The following is a 24658-nucleotide window of genomic DNA, read 5'->3' as shown; positions in this document are numbered from 1 at the left end:
AGAAAAAAACCCAATAATATTAAAAAACTTTACAAAAATGTTTTTATTAATCTACCATGTCACTTCAAATCTCATGAAATTATATTTTATATAGCACACATACCACATTTAGTATTTAGATGTGCTGTGTCAAAATTAAGTATATAATACGTTGCAATATCAAGAAAAGGTTGTTATACTGTTCTATTTCTTAGATGTACTGCAAAGGTGTAAGGAAGCAACCTGAAACTGATCAATAGAAGTTTTGTTCTGATGCTTGCCGAAAAGCTGAGATGCTTACCTTTGAACACCAGTTGTTGTCTCATCACTTTTTAATGGATTTTTTTTTTTTTTTTTACTACTACTATATATTTGTCTTCCAGGAACCACATCAGCTTGGTGGTAACTGATCACTATTTGCTCCTTCTTCTAAATCATATCTAAATTTTTATCAAAAAGTTATATCCCATTTTATAAAGTCTGGTTATATCATGCAACATTAATGCCAAAGACCAACCTTTAATTATGATGTGCTGCTAGCAACTTCTCTGATGTCCTATGGGAAACTAGTTTGATGATCATGTTTTAACATTTTTTATGTTCTAGTTTCTTATGGGTATTTCAGAATAAACTTTATTTGTTTAAAAAAAATAGTTTAAGTGTTGCTGATAATATTTTTGAACTTCTGATATAAAATATAGTAGCTTTTTCAGTGCTTTGGAAAGAATTGCATGTTGCATTCTGGAAATGTGGAACATCTGTAGCTTTGAAAATTCATTATTTTATGCTGTCATATTTTCTGCTTTTCCAAAATCTCACCTACACAAATCAGTATTCTGCAAGAGAACCTCAACTCTCCTCACAACTTTCATTCCTGGATTCAAGTCTTACCAAACAGTGAAACAGATATGCTAAAAACTTGCTAGTCATCAAAGTTTCAGAGAAAATCTTGAAAACATAAGATTTAAGAACCTGGAATAGCAATAAAGGCAACACCAATGTACTCTTAAAAAAAAAAAAAAATATCTGGTGATTTTTTAATTTTAAATTGTGGTGTTTATATTCCTTAATCTAAGTCTTTTGGCCATGTGATTAACAGTATTCCATATTAATCTTCCAGAGGATGTTATCATAAGTGCTTTGTCATCACAGATGACTCCTAGGTTAATCTGTCTGACTGAATATCACAAGAGAGCAGATTTAGTGTACCTGGACTAACATATCAAAAATATTTCCCAAAATGAGTGAAATATAAATCCTGCAACACTGTTTGCTACTCATTCTGAAAGTAAATCACAATTACAAAATTTTATGACAATCACCATTCACTGGGCTCTACTGCAGTGCAGTATCTTTTAAAAGGGGTAGCAATTTCCTTTTATATAATATTTCTGTTCAAATGTATCTGTGCTGGCTTTAAAATCTTATCTTTTCCAGAGCTGCAGGAAAAAAGTCAGGACATGTTCTATCATTATAATCTGCACTCTCATCTTCTCACAGAGACTCAGAACATTCTGCTTCTTGAAGAAACCAGGATTTCAAAATGTTAAAGTCATGAGTTGTTATTGTTTAATAAAAAAATATTTTAGGTCATTTTAGACATTTAGGAGTTCCTTGAAGCTATGAAAAGTTAGACTTATGGCAAGTAAAACAAATAATAAAGATAAAAATACAGAACAAAAAAAAAAGACAAGGAAATTCAAACAAAGAGTGTCTATGTATAAAACATTTGAAAGGTATGTGTTCTGCATGCACAGGAAACAAGTGCAAAGATATAAAGCTTTTATTGACACTTTTTTTAAAGTTTTGCATAGCTTGTAACTTATCCATCTCAAAACTTCTGTTTGTAAGATTTTACTATATGCAGTGCTATCTTGTATTCTCTAGCCATGAATCATAAAAGGCATTGAGATAGAAGTGACAGATTGCTAAGTCACATGGAAACTATATTCCTCATTTCTCTTTGCTCACCTCATTTTCACTCTGCTAGTTTGTCTATCTCGGGTTAAACTTCGAACATTTCACAGCTCTGAAAAGCTTCAAACAGCTCCCACTTTTGTCTTTTTGAGCAGGATGTTGTAAAACCCAGCATTCCTCTTGAACAGATATGGAATTTCTCTACTTACATTTAGCCCCAAACTCAGGCTTTCCCAAAGTCCAGGATAGACAGTACTTGTTGCAGGAACCTTTCCTTTTTACCACTGATTTAAAAGCAATTGAACTGAGGATACTTGTACAGCTTCAGATTTGTCATAGATAATATCTGAAAGTTACTTATTTTTATACTCATTCTTTTTCATGTTACTGTCTATGTAAATGTGAGTTACATATGCATGGAAGTGGAAATATTAATTTAACTGTGGCTTTCAGTCATTTCCATGAGTCTTACTTCGCTTTGTGGCACAGCTATTAGACTCAGTGTCAAAGAGTTATATTATGATGCTGCATTGCAAGAAACCTTCCAACTACTAATTCTGTCCTGCATTTTTCAAGTCATGAATTTTATGAAGGCACTGGATTCAGAATGACTGAGTTTACAACCTAAAGGTAGAAGATCAAATTCTTTTTATGGCAGGAAAACATCCAAAATGAGATGTTTTACAGAGCTCTTGTTCTGTTTGTGTTGGAAGCTGAGGTATTTGCTGTTTGTTCAAACTGTTTTACTTTTTAACTAGGACAGTGTACTCATTCAAACACCAGGATTTAGATATATCCCAGCTCATAAATGGTTCCCTACATTTGTTTCAGAGCAAGCTATCAAATTTTCAGAAAAATTACTTGTGTTCATCTTGAGAACCCTAGTATAGATAAGGTAATAAAATTTCAGTTATTGCCACATTGAACTTCATAAATGGCACTTAAGTACATAAACTTGTTCTAAGTAAGTCTTGTAGGTGATAAAAGTGAAATTCAGCTTGGAAAAAAAAAAAAAAAACAAAACCAAACCAAACCAAAACAGGAGTAATTTTCTCCTGTGTAATCTTGTTTTCTTTATGGAAAAAGATGTTTCCATATTTGGAAACTCCACATAAAACTGGTGGATTGATGTGGGCTTTATATGATATATAGACCTGTAACTTTCTATGCAGAGGTGAATTTCCCTCTGTGGTAACATAATAATGTCTCCCATGTCAGCTTGGAATGTGCCTAGCACAGCAAGGACTTGATTCTGATTAATGATTGCAATATTATTTGTTTCATTTTGTTCTTACTTCTAATCAAATTATATAAATACATTTTACTGTTCTCTTCTGAATCACAGAAGATGATCCACATCAAATGAAATACGTTTTCTTCTCATAAACATTATGTCAAGTAGAGTGGTAAAATCATAAGTATTGTTGGTCAACAGGTGCTTTCAGACTATTAATGTAAACAAATAATATTTGGTTTAATTTCCAAAATATGTTGATGGATCCATATACTCTATCATCTAGTGAATGAAATAGAGTGTTTCAGTAAAGTTTATCTCTTAACTAGGATATATAGACATACTCTCATTTTGTTTTTCTAATATTCTTCCATCTTTATGACATACAGAGTATGATCATTTAAATTATTCTGTATCAAAGAAAAAAAATTTCCATATGTAAACTAGTAAGGCAGATGAGTTAGAGCGGTTTCCATGTTTTCTCCTCTAACATCAGTGCAGTTCTCCCTCTTCACAGTGAGGATATGATCTTGGCTGAGAGCGTCTGGCAGGTTCATGAAATCAGTGGCAATCTGTAGGGGACAGACTGTGCTGGCATAGGGTGTCCACATTATTTGTATAATTCCATGCAATGAATGTTCATGTTTCATCTCTCCTGATGTCAGCCTTTCTATAAAGACAAAGAGGAACAGGAGACTGATCACAAGCATGGCTGAAGGAGAGGTTTCTAGGCAGCAGGATACAGAGGGGAAAAGAAAACAAGGTGATCACAGCCAGGGCCTGATATCGTTCAGCTCAAATAGAGAGGGGAAGAGAAATGGTAGAAGGAAACAAGGATGAGGCAGCCAGACCACAGAGGTGGCAGAAGACCTCAGAGGAATAAACAAAGTTTGCTGCTGCCCAAAATGTCTCTGAGCTAGTTCAAACCAAGACCATATGCAAGGACATTCTTTCAAGGAAGAACTGTTTATAAACTTTTTATTGCTATGCAGACATAGTAATTCTAAATTTTCTCTCCTTTAAAGTTTATATTCCAATGAAACCTGCCTTTTCCAGTTTAATAGCCAATATTACAGTTTGTCTAGAGGAGCTCACATAAAGGACAAGTTCCAGGCATATCCAATTCAAAGATTTGGCCAAGTCAATGTTCCATCACATTGAACTAGCTTTGAATGTTCATACATATTATGATATCAGAAACTGTCCAGCTTCGTTAGTGTACTACACCACTGAAGTTAATGAGAGGAACAGAGTATACGGTCATGGACACAGTTCAGCAAAGCCAAGACTGTTCTCCTCTGGAATCCAGGCTAACTCTGATGAGATTGGCTTGGATGTCTCTGTGTAATTCTTCACTATACTGTACAGTTACAGGTTTACTAAATGGACAAATTGTACAGGCTGTACAGTCAGAAAGGCCATAGCAAATCAAAGCAGGCTGTGAAGTATAACATGAGAAATTATGTCTTTACTGGTAGTATTAAAATACATATAAGTAGTTTTCCTCTATTGCCTTACGGTCATTTAGAGGTTCCCCATCCAGACTTATTCAGAGTTAAATACCTGACTTAATTTGAGAATAAAAGGATACTAGTCATTAAACAAAATCATTGGACTCAATATAGAGGTGAACCCCAGGTAGCTGTATAAGAACTTTATCCCATTCCCTGTATCTGTATCCTTTGTGTGAATGAAAACCTCTGAAGCACAGCAACTCATTCACCATCCTATTTCCAGCCGGAGAGAACTGAAACTCAAGGGCAAACAGAGCCCTATTGGAAACATCTGAATAAGTTTCTAATGGATGGTTGTTATCAAAGCACTCCCATTTTGGCATCCTCGAGCAATTTTATGTTTCGTAGATGGATGGCAGCCTTTTTTTTTTTTTTTTTTCCTTTTTTTCATTTCCTAGCTTCTCTAATTAACATTTAATCTTATTGGTGTTTCCAAGTAGTCTCTCCAGGGTCACGGTACCAGTAATATTGACTATATGGAAAAAATAAATTTACTTATCAGAAAGGAATTCAGGTAGAGATAAGAATTCAGTGCAGCTGAAGGAAACAGCAAGATAACTGAATACTGGAGTGTCTTGTATTTGGGACAGGTGCAGATATATGCATCCATAAAGATTTGGATGAGTGAATACTATCAGGCTGTTTCACCTTGTCTCAAAACAAGAGGAGTAAAGAGCATCCTTCCCTCATAGAAGTGAGATGGGGAAAAGGTCTGGGACTCTACCAGGCAGGACCCATCTGTGTTGGGTCTGTTTGGGGATACAGAGGTGCCCACCACCAGGAGAGCTCTCCCAAGAGGCTGCCAGGGTTGCTCTCCCAATTTGTGGCACTACTGATTTCCGGAGGGACTTCAAGTCTTCTATTTCCCATTAGCACATCATTTCTACCTCCAAGATTTAAATTTTCTGCAGTTTATATGATAGTTGACTACTGCTTCTTCTTGCCTTATCCTTTATACATCTTCCAAAATATTAATAACCTATAAGTTATTCAACAGCCTTCTGTTTGCATATAGTTAGTCAATCTAACAAATATTTAATGAAAAATGAATCAATGAGTCTTTCTTTTCCTGTAATTTATTCTTCCTCCTAAAGCATATGTAAAACTGTCAAAAATTATGTAAGCACTTAATTGCTAAAATTATGTTGACATTCAATGAAATGTAAAAAACTCAAATTCCTGCATCATTTTTGAAATGGAATTTGAGCTTCAAAACCATGTAGCTATTTTTGATAATGTTACCTTGTCTCTTTGTAATCGTTTTCTCTGTAATTATGTTTTTAGTTTCTTTAAGGAGAAACATTTAAGTCTGACTAAATTAGTAGAATCAAGACATTGAAGATTCTGCCTTTGCTTTTTTGAATTACACATGATAAAACCAGGAAAATGTGCTATTAACAAAGTAAAGAGAATTGAAAAATATAAATTTAAATGTGAATTTAAGGAAAAATTAGAAAATTCAAATGCAATCTTTATTAAATATTGGTTTTGAGTTAAAAAAAAAAAATCCATTATGCCTGGAGTATAATTGAAAATATGTTAAAAGCAGGGTTTTTACATGTGGTTTAGCAAGACTTGAAATAAACTAACTCATATGCCTGGTAAGGCACCAAGCTCAGTACAAGTTCTTTCAAGCTTAATGTCTCCTTGATAGCAGCACTGGCAAATTCTGCTTTGCATGCACTCACACTAGTTTTGCAGATTAAGATAAAATGCATGAACAGAAATCTCAGCTACCACATTGTTTTTGGGAAATATATCTTATACTCAAGCTTCTCCATGTATTTCATTAAATCTTAAGAAATAGTGTTACTTGCTGCTCCATACTTTTCTGGGAAAAAAAGAAAGTAAAAAAAAAAAAGAAAAAATAAGAAAAAAATTAATTGTCTAAACTATTCCACAAAGAAATCTAATTCTCAGCTCAGGAATCTAATTCTGAGCTTGTCCTTTAAAAATTTTTCATATTTTATTATTTTTATCTTAGAACATAGGGCTAATCGTTTTTCACAGAAGGTTAGTGCTCATCCAATTTCATGGGGTTATTGGTTCATATCACAAATGTAAAAAATGCAAGTGTTGGTTATTTCATCTTTTCTAAAAATACAGACTACTGCAGGACAGAGTAATGGCATTTGGCTTATCTCTCAAGCACAAATATAACTTGGAGACCACTGGTGCATTTTAGGAAAGTAGTACCAATTTCTCATGTAAAATGCCAATCTCATTACAACATTCTCCCAGCTGCAGTCCTCCTAAATAGACTATTAGTACCAACTGCTAATATTCTTTCCTTTCAATAAATAAAATGTATATGCAACATTACCGAATTTTTTCTAGCTTTTGGTAGGTCACCAGAGGCCAGCTCTTAGTTTCTGAACCCAGAGAAGATAAGGTTTTGCACAAGAAGGACTCTTAGATTTTGGTAGATAGGAACAGATTAAGGTCAAGTTTATCATGTCCTAAAGATCTTTTGGTTTTCATCAGATACTCAGATAGAGACTGAGGGAGACATTAACCTCTCCTTAATTTAACTGTATAAAAATAAGATGCGGAGTCTGAACAAGTCAGTCACCTTGGTGTCTTCTAACCATTGGAGAGGGAGGTTTGGGAATTTCAGTCTAGTTTTACAATGAAATTAATTTTAACATGAATCCCACTTATTTTAAAGCTGAATAGAAAACTAATTTGTAGGTCCAGCTGCAAAGTAACTCTTTTCTTAATGCTTAAGTTTCACTGATACTTCAGTGGTCATAGCATACAGGTATAGATCCATTTAGCTAAAGGTATCTGGAAATGAGTGCAAAGAATTTGGGTTCTGCTGCTATAAAATACCCTCAGAAAAAGCAACAGAGACTTCTGTGATCCTCAGACCAAAAGGAATTCAATAAATCTGCATAAAATAATAATTTCATACACATGTACAAATTAGTTTATGAGTGAAAGGAATAGGTAGCATGTTTCTCTGAGTAGACTGGCATCAACAACAAAAAAAAATCTTATTTATATTAATTAGACAATAGTTCTTCCAAGTCGGACGATAGCGAGGCCACTGCATAACAGCAGCCATTACACAGAGCACTGCTCTCTGCTAGTCCTTGGCAAGCTGGCAGGCAGGCCAAAGACTTCACCGACATGAGCAACGAATACATGTCTCTGGATGCTGGTCCTGCCTAAGCAAGCTGAAAGCAGCATTAGCAGGAGCTTAAAAAATATCTTCTAAGACATTATCAGAAACTCCACATTCATTTAAAAATTAGGCTTATTTAGAAAAGTCTATGCTTTGTGAAAGTAGCCCAATTAATCCTGGGCTGTAAATTCATACCCAGAAGGCATGTGAATCCATTTCCATGGCATTAGTTGCTGAGGAACTGCTAATATTTCATTCAGATGTTAGGACCAAATGTGTCAATCCTGTTTATCACTGGTAGAAAATAAGTAGAGATAAGTTTTTGTTTTGGGGTGGGTTTTTTTTCCTTAGCAACTGGACTCCTTCCAGCTTTCCTGTTACACTGCAGCCCTAAATATTACTGCTAAATATTTTTGCTTAACAATGACCAGGATGCTCAACTTCTTTCTGAGTTACTAAGTGATTCATTACTGGGAGCGCAGCAAAATTGAGTTTTTCCAATAGTTCATCCAGCTAAAGATTGCCTTCTACTCTGATAGTATACAATCAGACCAAACAGAGGAGAAATGACTGCAGCACTCTGAACTCTGTACAAAGAAGTCACAATTCAAAGGAGCAGGGATATACGGTTACTTCTTTCAAACTGAATGGCTCTTTAGAATCTGTGGTCCTGTGAGCTATTTTGGTTAGGATGAAAAGATAATGATGAAGCCAGGTTACTTTGATACAACCCTATTCTTATTTACATGAGGCATGGAAAACACCGCTTCACACTGCACTTGAGGAAAACAAACACTGTAAAATGGTCAACACTGACCTCAAAATTCTTTCACATGAGTTCTCTCTCAACTCTTTCAAAGGCTTTTTTTTTGACTCTTTTTTCTGTCTTTTTTCCCCTTCTTTATATCTCTTGCTGTGATTTGTCTCACTGCTTTTCTCTTTCATATATTTAGCTACACTAAAACAATAACCTACCCCACAAAGGGCATCACTTGTGATTTTTTTCTTAGCCAGGTGCTTTGTGAAAGGAGTCTGACTTCATATTGCAAGGCTCCTGTCAGGTCACCTTGCAAAAGTAATTATACTCCGTTATCAGCATTACACTGATATGCATACTGTATATATTCATATAAACTTTATATACTGCATAAAATTTAACTCAGCAATCAGTATTTGTAAATACTTTGAGCTGTCATAAAAGGGTAGACTTATGTTATTTTCATCTGATGCTCGTATGAAGTAGGCCAATCATAGTCTATATAATCAAGACATCGGCACAAAATTTAAGTAAGTATTCATTCTTAGTATACGTATAATCACTGTTAGAATGAAGATCTCGTGATTTCCAACAAAACAACCACTTGGAATAATAATAAGTTATTGACAGAGAATGCAAACCTGGGTGCAGATAGATAGAAATGCCACCAGCATAGGAGCATAGCATCAGTATACAGACAAATGTAATGGGCTCAATGTTGATCCATTCATACTAAAGAAAAGTTAAAAATATCTGAAGGAGGTGTTTCAGTGAATATTACAGCAGCAGGTGCACAAGCATTACTGCTGTCTGCAAAACAGATTCAGCCATGCTTGTTAAGGGGTAGTCTGGATTGGATTGGATTGGATTGGATTGGGTTGGATTGATCTAGTGCTCATCCTCTTAGGTATGTATTCATTTCCATAGTACCCAGCATGCAAGAGCAGTACAACCCTGAGAGATTCGGTAGCCTAATATTAATAATGATTTAATGCTTATATGGAGCTTGTTCTGTATTCGAAGGACTACACAAATATTAACCAACTAATACAAACTAATGTTATTCCTTTACTATCTCATGATATTAATGAGGCATATTACTTATTCTCCATCTACTCTTTCATGTTTCTAGCTCTTTGCATTTGAGCAATTTATGGTAAACTCTAGAGATCAATTTGTACAGCTAAGAAAGATGCATATATGCATAAAATATTTTACAAGCTACTCTCTAAATAGTGTCTGCTGCAGAATGTAGACAAGAGGTCTTAAAATGAGCCATCCCAAAAAGATTCTGGTTTTGTGATATTGTGACTTAAGTATTGATGGAAACAAAAGGATTTCAGGTAAAATTAGAGACTAATTTACTGTCATCTTCAAACGTCCAGTCCAGCTTTTCTACAGAGGGAAAGCCCTGATGTTCAAGGGCATCCAAATCTGAGTACCCTGAAGAGTAATGGGTCCAGTGTAGCAAATTCTTTCTGGGCTCAGGGCTGGACCTGGAAAAGGTGCCTTTCCAACTTTTGCAGCATGGACCTGGAAACTTGTGAATCCTTGAAACTCTGAGCATTTTATACTTTTCTTTTAGCTTCCAAGTGTGCCCATGAGCCACTGTCCCTGATTACTCAGACTTCCTGCGTGCTGACTCATGATCTGGCTTCTGAAACCAGGGTAAGCCAGCTACATCTGCTGATGGGGAAATCTGGAGATAAAAGTGGAAGAGAGTCATTCATGTCCAAGCGCTGCCTCACAGTCAGAGCCAGCTGGTGTGGGCTGATGAAGCTTAGTTGAGTTTCAGCACAGTTACTAACAGCACCAGTGAATTTTTTTTGACATCTGGACTTTGGTCTCAACTGGAAGAACCAAAATTTGTCCATTCCTACATTTGAGAAATCCTGGAGAAAAAGAGACTGAACCAGGAACTTTGCAACTTGGACTGTTAGATGGAATTTCAGGTCCAAAAAAAATGTTCTAAGTTATAGTTTTGAAAGAAATGGGTTTTGGGTTTGTTTTGTTTTGTGTTTGGTTTTTTGGGGTTTTTTTTTAAGTTTGTCTGAAGATTTGAGATTTCTGTTTTTACATACCGAAGCACGTTATTTCTGTCCAGAATTTCAGGTTACTGAAAAAGAACAACTCTGTTTTCCAAGAAGATTTAAGTAAAATCTAGTAAGCTTCATGGCAAAGATTTTCCTTCCCTTGATTCAGCTTTTAGCCAATTTTTGATGACAGTGATAGGGGAAGAAGGAGGTTTTTTGAGGTGATGTTATAGATCAGGTTTTTAAATCATTGTGTTGAAGAGTTGTGGAAAAGTGATAGTGACAAGGTCATTGACTTTGTGCTTTGAAGATGGAAATATGATGGGAATACTAAGCATAATTACTCCTATTCTTCATCTTTTATGTAAAGTTTCCAGTAGTTTGCCTATTGGCTGTAGTGTCCTGGACATTTTCCAGTTTGCCAAAATTGCATTCTGCCTACTTATATTTTTGTCCACAATTTCAACTGCGTATGTTACTTATCATTTCCTATTGTGCAGTGCTACTGTGGCCTACTAATTCTTTAATTTTGATTCAAAGTTTAAGTCATCCTTAGATGTGTTTGAGTGTCTGAGAGCAGAAGAAGGAAAAATTGTGATTCTCTTTCCATATTGCTTGCTGTTGTGTAAAAGGGTGTGAGTCTGATGTGTGGCTCAGGGACACCTTCCCATTCAGTCACAAGGTTCAGAAAGGACCCCCTTGCTTTCTGAACTCCTTCTCAGAGAGGATTCCAGGTGCAGCTAGGTCCAGTCTTAGTCCCAGACTTGGTCAACGGTTTATGTCTAAATATTATGTGTGTAGCTACATATCAGAGTCAACATTTGCCTGTCAGATCCCCCAAAGGACTTTCACTGAGACAGTTTCACAAAGTTGAAACAGATAGAAAGTTTATTAAAGCAACAGATATAAAGAGTTCAGAATTGCCGTTGATAAATGCATTTACTGCAATAGCGCTAATATATGATTATAATGCCAGCAAAATGCTATCCTGGGTATTCTTCACCAAAAGGTGAAGTCACAATGTTTACCAAGAAGGCGTCCCTATCTTGGGCGGAGGAGAAGGAGCACAGCCTGTTGACTACCTCTTCTGGGTCTTCAATCTCTTCTCTCCCTGCAGGGTACTTTTTTCAATATCCTTTATACCTTAACCTTAGCTTTTCCCCTCCCTGGGTGACATTTAACGTGATTTGGGTGGAGAGCCGAGTATTATAGTCATATATGTTTAGCATGTACTTCTTTTAGCTCATTATCATACTTAGGGGTGTCAACTTTAATATTCATTTCATGGATAATTAAGCAAAAGGTCTCACTCCAGGCACCATGGCCTTCAAGATTCTGTGTAGAAACCGTTTATCTGTTTATCCCACATTCTTTAGACAAAACAGGGCCATCTTGCCACCATAAGACTCCCTCCTTCTGCTGTTTCTTATGCCAACCTTGCGGATCTCCATCCACAATGTTTGCATAAAAGATAAGTGGACACTAGTGTTTTTAACCTCTTATGTGCAATTCTCACACTTACAAACTAAATTCAGATGAGGAATAATAAAAGAAGCGGGGAGATACGGGAGGAGTGATTTTAGTATGTGTCGTGGTTTTACCCCAGCCGGCAGCTGAGCACCACACAGCTGCTCACTCGCTCCCCCCTGTCGGGATGGGGGAGAGAATTGGAAAAGTTAAAGTGAGAAAACTCATGGGTTGAGATAAAGACAGTTTAATAGGTAAAGCAAAAGCCGCGCATGCAAACAAAGCAAAACAAGGAATTCATTCACCACTTCCCATGGGCAGGCAGGTGTTCAGCCATCTCCAAGAAAGCAGGGCTCCATCACACCTAACGGTGACTTGGGAAGACAAACGCCATCACTCCAAACACCGCCGCCCCTCCCATCCTCTTCCCCCATCTCCTTATAAACTGAGCATGACATCATATGGTATGGAATATCCCTTTGGTCAGTTTGGGTCACCTGTCCTGTCTGTATCTCCTCCCAACTTCTTGTGCACCCCCAGCCATCCCACTGGCAGGGCAGTGCAAGAAGCAGAAAAGGCCTTGGCTCTGCATAAGCACTGCTCAACAATAGGTCCATATAACAAAAACATCTCTATATTATCAACGCTGTCTCCAGTACAAATCCAAAACATATCCCCATACTAGCTACTATGAAGAAAATTAACTCTCAGCTAAAACCAGGACATTATCCACCCCTTATTCCATACTATTTACATCATGCTCAGGTCCCACACAATTCAATAAATCCTCATTAACCACCACAACCCTTCTCATCCCTTGATACAATATAATATAATATGCTGGTATCATTCCCTTAGTCTGTGGACCACCCTTTTAAAATGTCCGCAAATGTCCACAAAATGTCCATTGGGTTCACTCAGTCCACAACCTTGGGCTCCATCCACCATGGTGGTCATTCAGGACAGGAGAGGTGGTTGATGTGTGAAGTTACTGGGCACCAAAACCAGCTCAGGTCAGGTCCACTGCTGCACTTGTGCTGCTTCTTGTAAGGCTTGTTCTCCATTGGTTCAGGTGATTTCTGCTACAGTAATTCTTGTAACATGCAACTCAAATCATGGGTTACAAAAATTTAAAGGTATTTCCATTACAATCTCTACCCCTGGTCCCTTCCAGTCAGACCATCAAGTTTACTGTTGCAATGAACACCTCCCCTTGCCCCTGCTCCAGCTTGGACTTATCCACAGACTGCAGTCCCTTAGGGGTGTACCTGCTCCAAGTGGAGCCTTATCCATGAGCGACAGTCTCTCCAGGGGTACACCTGCTGTGGCACAGACTTATCCACAGCCACAGTCACTTCAGTCCTTTCAGAAATAAATCTGTCCTGTCGTGGGCTCGTCCATGGCCACATACTTTGAAATGTTCCAGCATGACCCCATGCACAGCCACTGATGCTTCAAGGTGTACCTGCTGCAGCATGGACTTATCCTTGCCACAGATGCATTGAGGTGTACCTTCTCCAGCATGGACTTATCCTTGGCTCACAATCCTTCTAGAGGTATACCTGCTGCAGCACAGATACAACTATGGCCACAGACACTTCGAGGTGTCCTACTCCGACATGGACTCATCCACAGGTCACAGTCCCTTCGACTCAAGTGCACACAGGAGTTCCAGCCTGTCCAGGACAGCAGCACAGAAACAGCAGTGATGCCCTGGCCATCTGCCAGCCCAGGCACATCACCATCGTTGTTATCAAAATGTTCCCAGGCACAGCAATGTAAGATGATAAGCAATACAGCAGTACAGCAAGCAACGAAAGCAAAAAACAGCCGCTAACAAGCACTAGACTCTACTATACAGTAAGGCAAGCAAGCCCATGGCAAGCACAGGAGCCTGCCAATTAATAGCTAAACAGCTAATACTAAATAGCTAATAACAGCTATAAATTCAATCATTCCAATCAAATCTGTCGTTATCTCGAACCCTTCAAGCCCCACGTTGGGTGCCAAAAAGTGTTCGAGGTGATTAAATGGTTACTCAACTAATAGCAGGGTAGATTATGTAGAACAGTTTCATGGCTTATTTTGCAAATAAAGCAAACAAATAAATGAAGATGTTTACATATTTATCTCTTACACAGTCTACCAGTTGTAGGAAGCATGTGGACAATAAAGGTTTTACCTGACAAGCTAGCTCAAGCATAATAATAGACAAAAGGAAAATTCATAGACAATCTTGACCAAAACAGGACTGCAATGCTACTGAGATGGGCAGATATGAAAGACTAGGAGTGATGGATAAATATGAGAAGGTAATAGGGCAAATACATCCATGTTTATATGAGAAAAGATGAAAATATGTTTATTTGTTTTGTCAAGATTGGAGAAGATTCAATGCCAATATTTCAAATACAATGCAATGAGTGTGTATTGAAATGCTGTACATTTTTCAAACTATTTACCTAAGAATAAAATTTGGATTTAGGAATAGTTAATATTATGGTGTAATAAGAATTAGTCAATGCTGATGGAACAGAAAAATTCAACTACATATATGGTGGAGTTAACCTATATCCATACTGAGAACAGCCAGGATTTGTAGTGAACAGTCAGCAATACTATTCTGGAAAGGAGGAGACTCAGCAATTGATTTTGACTAGTTAGAGGAAAACAAACAAACAAACAAAAGGCTATATGTTTTTGTTTCCTTTTCTAGGAAGCTAAGGATTTGGGTGCTATTATTTTACCACTGTGAATCTTTCACACTTACTGCTTTGCTACTTCCTGCTCTAATTATTGTAGTAAGAAAGCTCTCCCATCAAAAATCACTCAGAAGTTTCTTCTAGAAGAGACTATGGCTTCCAACTTAGTAGCAGTAGTACAGGGCACATGGTTCCTTCATAGGCTATCACATCATTTCCCAATGCAACTAGAGGAATCAGCTCTGCTTTGTAGTCTTTTATGCTTTGGACTTGCTCTAGGCTATCAGTCAAGACCATCTGGAACAAGAGTGTGAATCTCCACATGAAATTTGTACCTCATGGTGAGGCAAGCATTGTTATCTTGAGTCTTTCTGTCTTCAGCTTAGTCCAACAGAAATCCCAATTCAATAACACTGAGAATACATTACAAAACTTTCGTTTTCATACTTGCCTTTCCCTCAACAGTGAGCTCAACAGGCTCCTATGGAAGACTATTCTCTTTATGGCCTGTCTTGGAGAAAGAGCATACCATGTAAGTGATACACAGACAAATATTTAAACATATTCCTCTGATTTGATTACTTTTAGCGTGGTTCTTAACTAAAATAATAGAAACTGCCTATGATAAACAGAGTGAAAAACTAATAGCTGCAGAAGTTACTTCTGGAAAGCAGAAGTCTAGAAGTCATGCAGACTCTGACTTTATCCCTGTAAATGTTTTAGTGAGTCTGTCCCTTTGAGGGTTTTGCTTTACTTTCTTTTTAAACTGTTGAAATAACACCTTTACTTGGGACTTGGAGCTTAATTAAGCAGATATTATAAAGGGCTTTTTAAAGGTTAGTATAACTGCCAAGCTTTATAACCTATGAGTTTCATTACCAGCTCCAGTTTGCTAGTAAGCCTCTTGCACAACCCTCACAACATATCGCTATTATTGCCACATCTTCACTGTCACCTTAAGAGACCCACGTGTTTATCTAGTATTTTACACCACAAACTATGGCAAGGAGTCATTATTTCTTGTGCTTGTATTATGCCAAGCAAAACATTACCCAGTTGGCTTCTCTGCAGAAATGCTCTGTAAATATTAAGCACCAATATTATCATCATTGTGGTTATTATTATGTTTGTTATTATTATTGCTATTACTATTGTTATGCAATGACATACGTAACATCTGTAAGTTATTACTTTGTCATCAACATATGTTATACTGTAATAAACTATCTTGTGACTGTCCCAGTATCCATCATTATCCTCTCCAGCGTTACAGCTCTGATCCCACTGTACTTGGCTATGTCAAGTACTTGTAACTGTGCTCCTGTCTCCTCCTTAATCATCCCCTAAACCCATACCAACAATCCTAACCACTCCGTATTGAATTTGATTTCTATCTCACTCTTCCCTTGTTCTTTCCCTCTTCCTGCCTAAGTGATTAGAAGGATGAGAGGAGAAAGCCTAGTTTTTCCAGTGCTTGGCATATCTCTACATGTATTTGGGAGATTCAGTTCTGAGTTAGGTGATAAAGTTCACCATGATCTGATCCCAATTATGTTATCAGCAGCCTTAGGAAACCTTCTTTCATGAGGTAAAGTGGAAAGGAGAAAATTATGCAGAGGAAGAGAACAGCTGGTGCACTCCTACGCATGTGCAAGAGCCCAGATGCACAAGCTTTTGGACCTGTAGTTATAGAAGCTTGGCAGCTTTAGGTGCTTGCAAATTTTAATATGAATGAGGACTGGGTGAACTGCATTGTCCTGAGAAACTTGCGTTCATTGTTCATACCACCTTTATAAATACTAAAGATTGGTGAAAATGAGTGTAAATATTTTCCATTGAAAATAAGAACATGCATATATAGTTAAGTAAGCAGAGGGTGGCTCTGAACTCTTGGCTTTTGTGACAAATTCTCAATCTGTTTTTTGATTAAAATAAGAAATTACAGGAAGTAAGAGGGACCAGGAAATCACAGCTGCTATTTCTGATGTTATGTTTAGTTGCCTCTCATAAGTTTTGCAGCATCTTGGAATTATGTACAATTTATACTATAGTCGCTTGTATACTTCCTAAGTTCTTGGAGAGTTGGACCTTCATCAGCTGGCTTTTTAATGTCATCACATGAAATGCTGAGAAGTATATATTTGTAATGCTTTTGGTGTAAGGCTGAATAGGGATTTGTAGTGTAATATTGTGTCCTGGACCTGTGCTGTTGTATTTGAGTTATCTTATGATGGTGGGAAATGGATGAAAGACTAGAGGATGAGTGAATGAATTCTGCTTATTATCCCTCATCTGGACTGGAGTCTGTGACTTTACAAATGTACAGTTAAGTTAAATTACATACTACTCTCAATTTAAACTGTTTCTTGTGCAGTGTATGTAAAAGTTCAAAGCTTCTACTTTAACAAACCTACAAAACACCTTCATGGTATGAACATCTCTCAGATCATAAAGACTTTTTCCACGGTTCTTTGATAACTCTTCACTTGAAGGATGTAACATCTTTTAGTTCAACTGTTAGGGGTTTTTTTAATCTCATGTTTCAACTTGGTATTACGTATTTTTTACTATTTATTGTACAGGAAGTAGCCTTGATGAGAATTCCAGAAACTTCAAGTTCTTAAATAAATTTATTGATTTTCAAGTTTTAACTCTCAAGAAACTATAGCTCTTTGATAGTATATACAGGATTAATACATTAGATGCCAAAAAGTGTAATTTAAAAGGTAACAATAGAAACAGTTGTAATTTTCCAGATACACTATAAAAATATCAGATAACTTTTGGATACTAAGCTAGAAGTTTATTCTACTATTTAAATCTTACTGTACAACCATTAAGGAAATGAAAAAGCCTTCTGTAATGAACTTAAGTTTCAGAAGACTTTAAAACATTTAAAAATAAAATTACAATTAAAAGCATGATATTAAGTTGAAACCAGTTGCCATGATTGCCTTAATATTTTTATTTATATGCAAATGTTAGATTTTCTTCTGTGGAATCTAAAAACTTCTACATGATAATGTCATATATATAATCCTTTTTAAAATAAGAATATTTAAAATTGAGACACTCAGCATATATCCAGGTATTACTCCCTGTTTAAGTGCTGTTCTAAAGCTGGATCTTAAGATGCTAAAGCCCCTTTGATTTCTTACAGCCTTGGCATTTCTTCTGCATCTGTTGATATCATCAGCCCGTAACACTTGGAAGAAGGAAACTCCATTTCCAAGTCTAGGGAAGAGTGATTATGAATTCAATATGCCAGCACAGAAATTCAAAGAGAGGTCAAGTATCCTGTATCCTATTAGTGTGTGGGATTGCCATAAGTCATCCAGGGTTTTTTTAAGTCATCTCAGTTCAACTTCAGGAGAACTTTCAGACACATCTGGTTTTAGGTTTAAATTTAAAAAAAAAAAAAAAATTTTAAAAAAATTATGTTTTTATAAATCACACACAGTAACAACCAGCTTTGAGGGAAATCAGACTAGCAAAATTCTGTCTATACTGAAACGAGCTGCAGTTCTCCAGTTATCTTCAGAGGCGTGAAAGTTTTACCAGATTAATCCAGTATCAAATGCTGGGTTGGAACTGGAGAAACATTCCAACCTCATGATGGCTGAGAAAGTGTTCTTTCAAAGCCATTGAAATCAGTGGCAAACAAATTGATCATAGTGTAACCAAGGCATCATCTTTGCTCTCTATAATAGCATTTGTTTTAAAGAAAGAAGTTCTACTGAGGCATGGGAGGAACAGAGAACTGGAAATCTATGTAGTCGTCATGTCGAGCTCCTAAGGAGTTCAATGCTATCACATTCACTTCTTACATGTGTTAGTCTGTTTCTTTGTATAGCCAGTCCCCTAACATATTATTATAATTCACCAAAGAATTGGTCTTAATGTTTAGATTCAGAATGCAAAACTGTATAAATAATTAGAAATTTAGGCTAATCAATGCACTTTTTTTTTTCTTTCTGAATAAGTTGTGTACTCTACAGACTTGCTAAAAAGTTGGGCTATGTAGTTTACAAATAGATTGTCTGTAGATTTCCTAGGATGAAACACAACAATGTTCTGTTTCTATTCAATAACATTCTTGGCATAACCTAAAACCATCACATTAGGTATAGGTCTCTCCCAGTGGATTACTATCAAAAAAAGACATTTTGTAGAGATATTTTAATGCTGAAGGAGGCAGTTCACAATTTCTTTCAAAGGCAATACTCCTTTCCATGGTTTTTAGTTACTCCTGTCACTGGAATTTTGAAGATGAAGATAAAATAAAGACACAGTAAAATTGATGGCAGGTCTTGTTTCTACTGTGTACTGTGTTTTACTTTACTGCCAATAACCTTGAGATTCTAATAAACTAATTACCCATTGGGCCCTAGACGTGATCTGATTGAGATGAACATACAGGGCAGGCAAAGAAGGAGGACAATATAGGCAAGAAACAGGTGATATCTCCTGACATATAGATTCATGACTGATCTTCTAATTGTGCTTTGGCAGGTAGGTAAAGATGAAAAATGGCATTATCCCAACACAAATGTACACACAACAAGGAAGAGCTCCAGAAATTGAACAGGGAAAGGGTAAAGCACTTCAGAAGATCTCCAAAGCCCATTAAAATTAGCAGGAGTGTCCTGACTGAATTTAAAAGGGTTTGGTTCAGGTTTTGATTGAAACCCCCACCCCAAATGAACATTGCATGCTTAGCTTGAAAAAAATATTATTGATAGTCTTTGCTTGATATCTATGCTCCATATGACTATTTGTCCAGTGTTTGATAAATAATAGAGAGCATTTTAACCTTGAAAGGGGCCAGGAAAACTTCAGAGAGATAAAGCTCCATCAGTGAACACTGTCTCTTAGGTAGTCTGTGCTATGGCAATGACTGATTCCCAGGTGAATCACCTTGAAATGTACTTTTCAAATTTATTTGCCTGATACAAATCTTGGTGACCTCAGAAAGGCAATGTTTTTTCTTGTATATATTTACATATTATCATTTACATCCTCTTTACTTATAGCACTCCTCTTGGAGAATTCTTTTAACATTTTTACCTGTAACTGTATGTTTGGCTTATGGAATACTAATAGCATGAGTTAATGTTTATATTAAAAAAATTTTGTGTGTGTGGTTATAGATAAGATTTGACATGATAGCCCTAGGAAAAAAAAGAAATTGCTTTACCTTTGTCTTGTTTTCAGCTGGGATGGAGTTAATTTTCTTCCTAGCAGATGGTATAGCACTTTGATTTGAATTTAGGATGAGAAAAATGTTGATAACACACTAATATTTTAGTTGTTGTCAGGTAGTCGAGGACTTTTCAGTTTCTCATACTGCCCTGCCAACAAGAAGGCAGAGGATGCTCAAGAAGGTGGGAGGGGGCACAGCCAGGACAGCTAGCTAAAGGAATATTCCATACCATATGATGTCATGCTCAGTATATAATTGGGGGAGTTGGCCAGGAGCTGGGCAGCTCAGGAACTACCTGAGTATTGGTTCCAGGTGGTGAGCAGTTGTGTTGTACATCACTTGTTTTGTATATTCTATTATTATTATTATTATTATTAGTCTTCCTTTTCTGTCCTATTAAACTGTCTTATCTCAACCCATGAGGTTTACCTTTTACTTTTCAATTCTCTCTCCCATCCTACTGTGGTGGGAGTGAATGCTGGTTGTTTTAGCTGCCTGCTGGGTTAAACCATGACAAACTTTCATAAGGATATCAGGTTATAACACCACTCCCAACTTAGCCTTATGTAGACCAAAATGCAGTTTTACTTCAGCAAATGCTGAAATAGACAAAATAATGTTCTGTATTTAAAGCTCTGCTGAAACCCTCCCTCTACACACTGATATTTCACAATAGAGCTATTTTATCTATGAAGTAAAAAAAGAGTATTGTAAAATATGTCATGCCTTCAAAGCCAGTTATCAGTAATAATTCCCATGCTAACTAAATGTTTTCTGTTTTTCCATAAACATAGACAATAAACCATGGAAAGAACTACACAAGCAACCCAGCAAGAAATTAGTAAACTCACTCTTTAACAATGGCATCTTGAATAAATAAGCAAGATTTTCCAGATAATTCATATTTAACATGAAACAATTGAATTTGATATATTTATCATGTATAAAAGATACGCTTAAATTAACTTTTGTTCAATTAGATTGTTTTTCACATAGAGAGAATGAGATTTGAGGATCACAGTCAAATTGTCCCATTGGTACATGAACTCAAGTCATGCTCCATTTGAATATATTATTCCTATGCAAAGTTTTCTATTCAAGTTTGGTTTTCTGTAAGAAAGGAATTGCTAGTATATAATAGAAAGCACCATCTCAAATGTTGTGCACAAGTAGGATTTAATCATCTTACTGCCACACAAATAATGTGTCCAAATTTCAGATCTTGAAAAGCCTCCTTCACTTGCATCCAAGCCCTTGAAGAGATACCTATGGTTTTGACATTACTCCCCTCCAGACAGCTACAGTTCAGCTCTGGGCCTCTCGAGAAAGACAGTCTTTACTGCCTTTACTGCACCAAGCAGGCCAGCATTTCTTTGTGATTCGGTGTCTGTGCTCCACACACCTTGCTTCCAAGTTGGATTTGCTGAACCAATATTTATTAACTTGTGGAGTCTTGTCATGGTTTAACCCTGACAAGCAACTCAGCACCACACAGCTGTTCGTTCACTCCCCCACGGTGGGTTGGATAGAGATTCAGAAGAGTAAAAGTGAGAAAACTTGTCAGTTGAGATAAAGACAGTTTAACAGGTAAAGCAAAAGCCATGCACACAAGCAAAGCAAAACAAGGAATTCATTCACCACTTCCCATGGGCAGGCAGGTGTTCAGCCGTCTCCAGGAAAGCAGGGCTCCATCACACCTAACGGTGACTTGGGAAGACAAACGCCATTGCTCTGAATGTCCCCCCTTTCCTTCTTCTTCCACCGGCTTTATATGCCAAGCATGACATCATATGGTATGGAATATCGCTTTGGTCAGTTGGGGTCAGCTGTCCCAGCTGTGTCCCGTCCAACCCAACTCCTTGTGCACCCCCAGCCTACTCGTTGGTGGGGTGGTGTGAGAAGCAGAAAAGGCCTTGGCTCTGTGTAAGCACTGCTCAGCAGTAATGAAAACATCCCTGCATTATGTTTTTTCACTGTTTTCAGCACAAATCCAAAACACAGCCCCATACTAGCTACTATGAAGAAAATTAACTCTATCCCAGCCAAAACCAGCACAAGTCTGAAGATCACTCAGACATGGCAGGTGGAAGGGTGCTCTGGTGAATGGCTATAATGCCTTCCCCACGAAACAAACATTTAGGCATAATTCTACCTGTGTAAACAAAACAAATAAAGCTGTCTGAGTGTGAAAATAAAGTTAATGTGGCTTATTTGCTTTTAATGAAAGCCATCGTGGAAACAGTGTCTGAAATAGTCTGCAGATATCTTGGGGGAGAGGGTCAAAAAAGGTTATGAATCTGTATTTAAATATTTAAATTATTTAATTTAAGGGATGTTAAAAAGCATTTTTAAAGATTGAAAAATTTAGTGAGTTAATGTTTCCTTGTTCTTCCAGCACATAGTGTTAACAACAGTAACTTTTTCTTCCCTGAGGCTACAGTGCCCTGCTGGGAGCTGGTGCCAGATCTGGTAAGTTCCTGTGGGGAGAAGTTTTGTACCCTAGCTAGATGGCAAGGAGTCCTACACAGCAGTGCACTGAACACTGCCACACTCTCAGAACAGGCTTCAAAAGGCATAAATCTGTGTAATTCCCATTAAATTCTCCAATCAGAAACACGGGAACTGCAGCTGCCTTCATTGGGCCATAAGTTGGGTTAGGAATCCTGCCTGCCAGAACTGGAAAACTGCTAAAGACCCTTCTGTGACAAATTCACTTTTGTGAGAGCTGTGCCATCATATATGTAAGTAAAAAATATATAGCAAACATTCATTAGGTCAGTGATTAAGGTAGACATCCATAGCCTGCAAATTATTAGTAATGATGCTTGTCCTTGGCGGCAGACTGAGCAGAAAGCAAATCGAAGTGTGCTAATGAACTACATTTTTGGGAGTAAGGCTTATCTTTCCACAATGGGATGAAGAAAAATATAAAGATTGAGAAAACTTGTTTTTAGGAAAGTACCTTCATTACCACAAAGTTATTGGCACCTTTCATTTAATCGAAGTATAGGCCATAATTTTTAAAGAAAAGTAAGCCATAGTCTTTCCTGTAAGCCAAACTAGCAGCTCTACTGGAGTCAATGGCATTGGTATTTTAATTTCACTGAGGCCACAAATTCACCCTGCATCACCAAAAATTCTGATATTTTATGGCCTCCAAAACAGCTTTGGTATTGCCACCCGGTGCGCTCCAATTGAACTATTTCAGTCTTTGTGCTATTTTATCTTAAGACGTTTTTTTCTGTTAGTAAATCATAGTGAATTTCAGAGATTGGCTCAGGTCTGATTTTTATGTGATATGGGATTAAAATTTTCAGTTTTCCAGTAGACATTACAGCATTTAAAAATTCATATTTAGTTGTAAATGCCTATTTTTAACATCCAGCAAAAATTTGTATTTGCGGGATGAAGTTTTCATCGTACTCAATAAAAGTATGTGCTTTTATGAAATGTTAATCAAAAAACATATCAGATCTGTCTGGAAGGCAATCAGTGGATCAAAGAACTAAGAAGAAAACTAGATTTTTTTTATCAACTGTATTTCCCTCTTGTTCTTACTATAAATAACTTGGTTCCTATTTTATATTTAAAACAAACTTTCACTGTTTTGACTTGTCAGTATAATCAACTTCAATATATAAAAAGAAAAACTGATTTAATAAGATAGGGATCAGTCCCAGAATATTTAATTCTTCATTAGCTTTCCCTGGATGTATCTTAAACATATATCACTGTCCTAAACTATTTTCAGGTCTGGCTTTCTACTTCAAGACACTAGGGAGAAAAATTCCACACCAACCTCATTTTAAATTATTTGACAAATACACATCGGGATGAAACTTGCCACAATTAGGGATGCACAGGCTGTAAAGTGAGTTGCACCAAACCATCTGAAGGTAATAAAAATTACTTATTCTCTAGGACAATCAGTCCTTCAATTACCCACCAAAACCTGGGCTTGGATGTCAGTTATCCAATAATGCATCTGTTATTTGTCAGGAAACTCTGCCAGAAGCATTTCTTTTTCTTTGCAGATATAAATATGAAACACAGACATCAGACACATAGGGGTGTCATTTCTTTTCAGGTCTGTGAAATGAATTTCTGTGTCTGGAAAGGTCCCTTCTGCAAATGGTTTGTGCTCTGGGAAGGGGATTTCAAAAGGTTTTTAACAACTCTGAAGTTGGATAATGAGGGAGAGAGACTCCTTCTCCAGAGTTATATTTTCATGGATTGTGGCCACATGCCAGAGGGCTTGGTAATCATTATTCTGAGCCCCCAAATGATTTCTAGGGATTAAGTGTAAAATAATTGCTTTGAACAGATCATTTCACCCTGCAGTTAATTTCCCCATGAGGCTTGTGAAATGGGACACTTGACAATCTTGCCTTCTGATTCTGAGGAAATGTGATTGGAATAGTTCAATATATTGTTTGACACAGTTCTCCGGATCTGCAGTGATTTCCTGAAATCCTCATGATATTTCCTATATTTTAGATTTTTATTATTGTTTAGAACCAAATTAATCCTTTCCTCTATGTCATGGTTTTGCTGCACAAAGAGATTGGGGTCAGGGTTTGGGGTGAACTGAACACAGTCCAGCAACTGTTTTGGGGATGAACTTGTCAGTCTATAACATCACCAATGGAACTGAACTTCACTGGAAATAGGACCGTGCAATAGATGCAGACATGACAGTCACCACTACCTGCTCATAGGTAAATG

The 24658-nt window shown here is 36.9% G+C and overlaps 1 long non-coding RNA gene across 1 annotated transcript in view; it reads left to right on the top strand.

The window, feature by feature from the left end:
- Positions 1–22404, top strand: part of LOC129203599 (uncharacterized) — a 41389-nt gene extending 18985 nt beyond the window's left edge. The window contains exons 2-4 of the long non-coding RNA XR_008576088.1: positions 15196–15262; positions 17891–18017; positions 22329–22404. This is a non-coding gene — a long non-coding RNA (uncharacterized LOC129203599). The remainder of the gene's footprint in view (positions 1–15195; positions 15263–17890; positions 18018–22328) is intronic.
- Positions 22405–24658: the final 2254 nt, after the last annotated feature.

Source organism: Grus americana, chromosome 2 (genome assembly GCF_028858705.1).
Source record: "Grus americana isolate bGruAme1 chromosome 2, bGruAme1.mat, whole genome shotgun sequence".
NCBI lineage: Eukaryota > Metazoa > Chordata > Aves > Gruiformes > Gruidae > Grus > Grus americana.
Note: the sequence above shows the minus strand (reverse complement) of the source record. Positions and strands in the feature narration are given on the sequence as shown.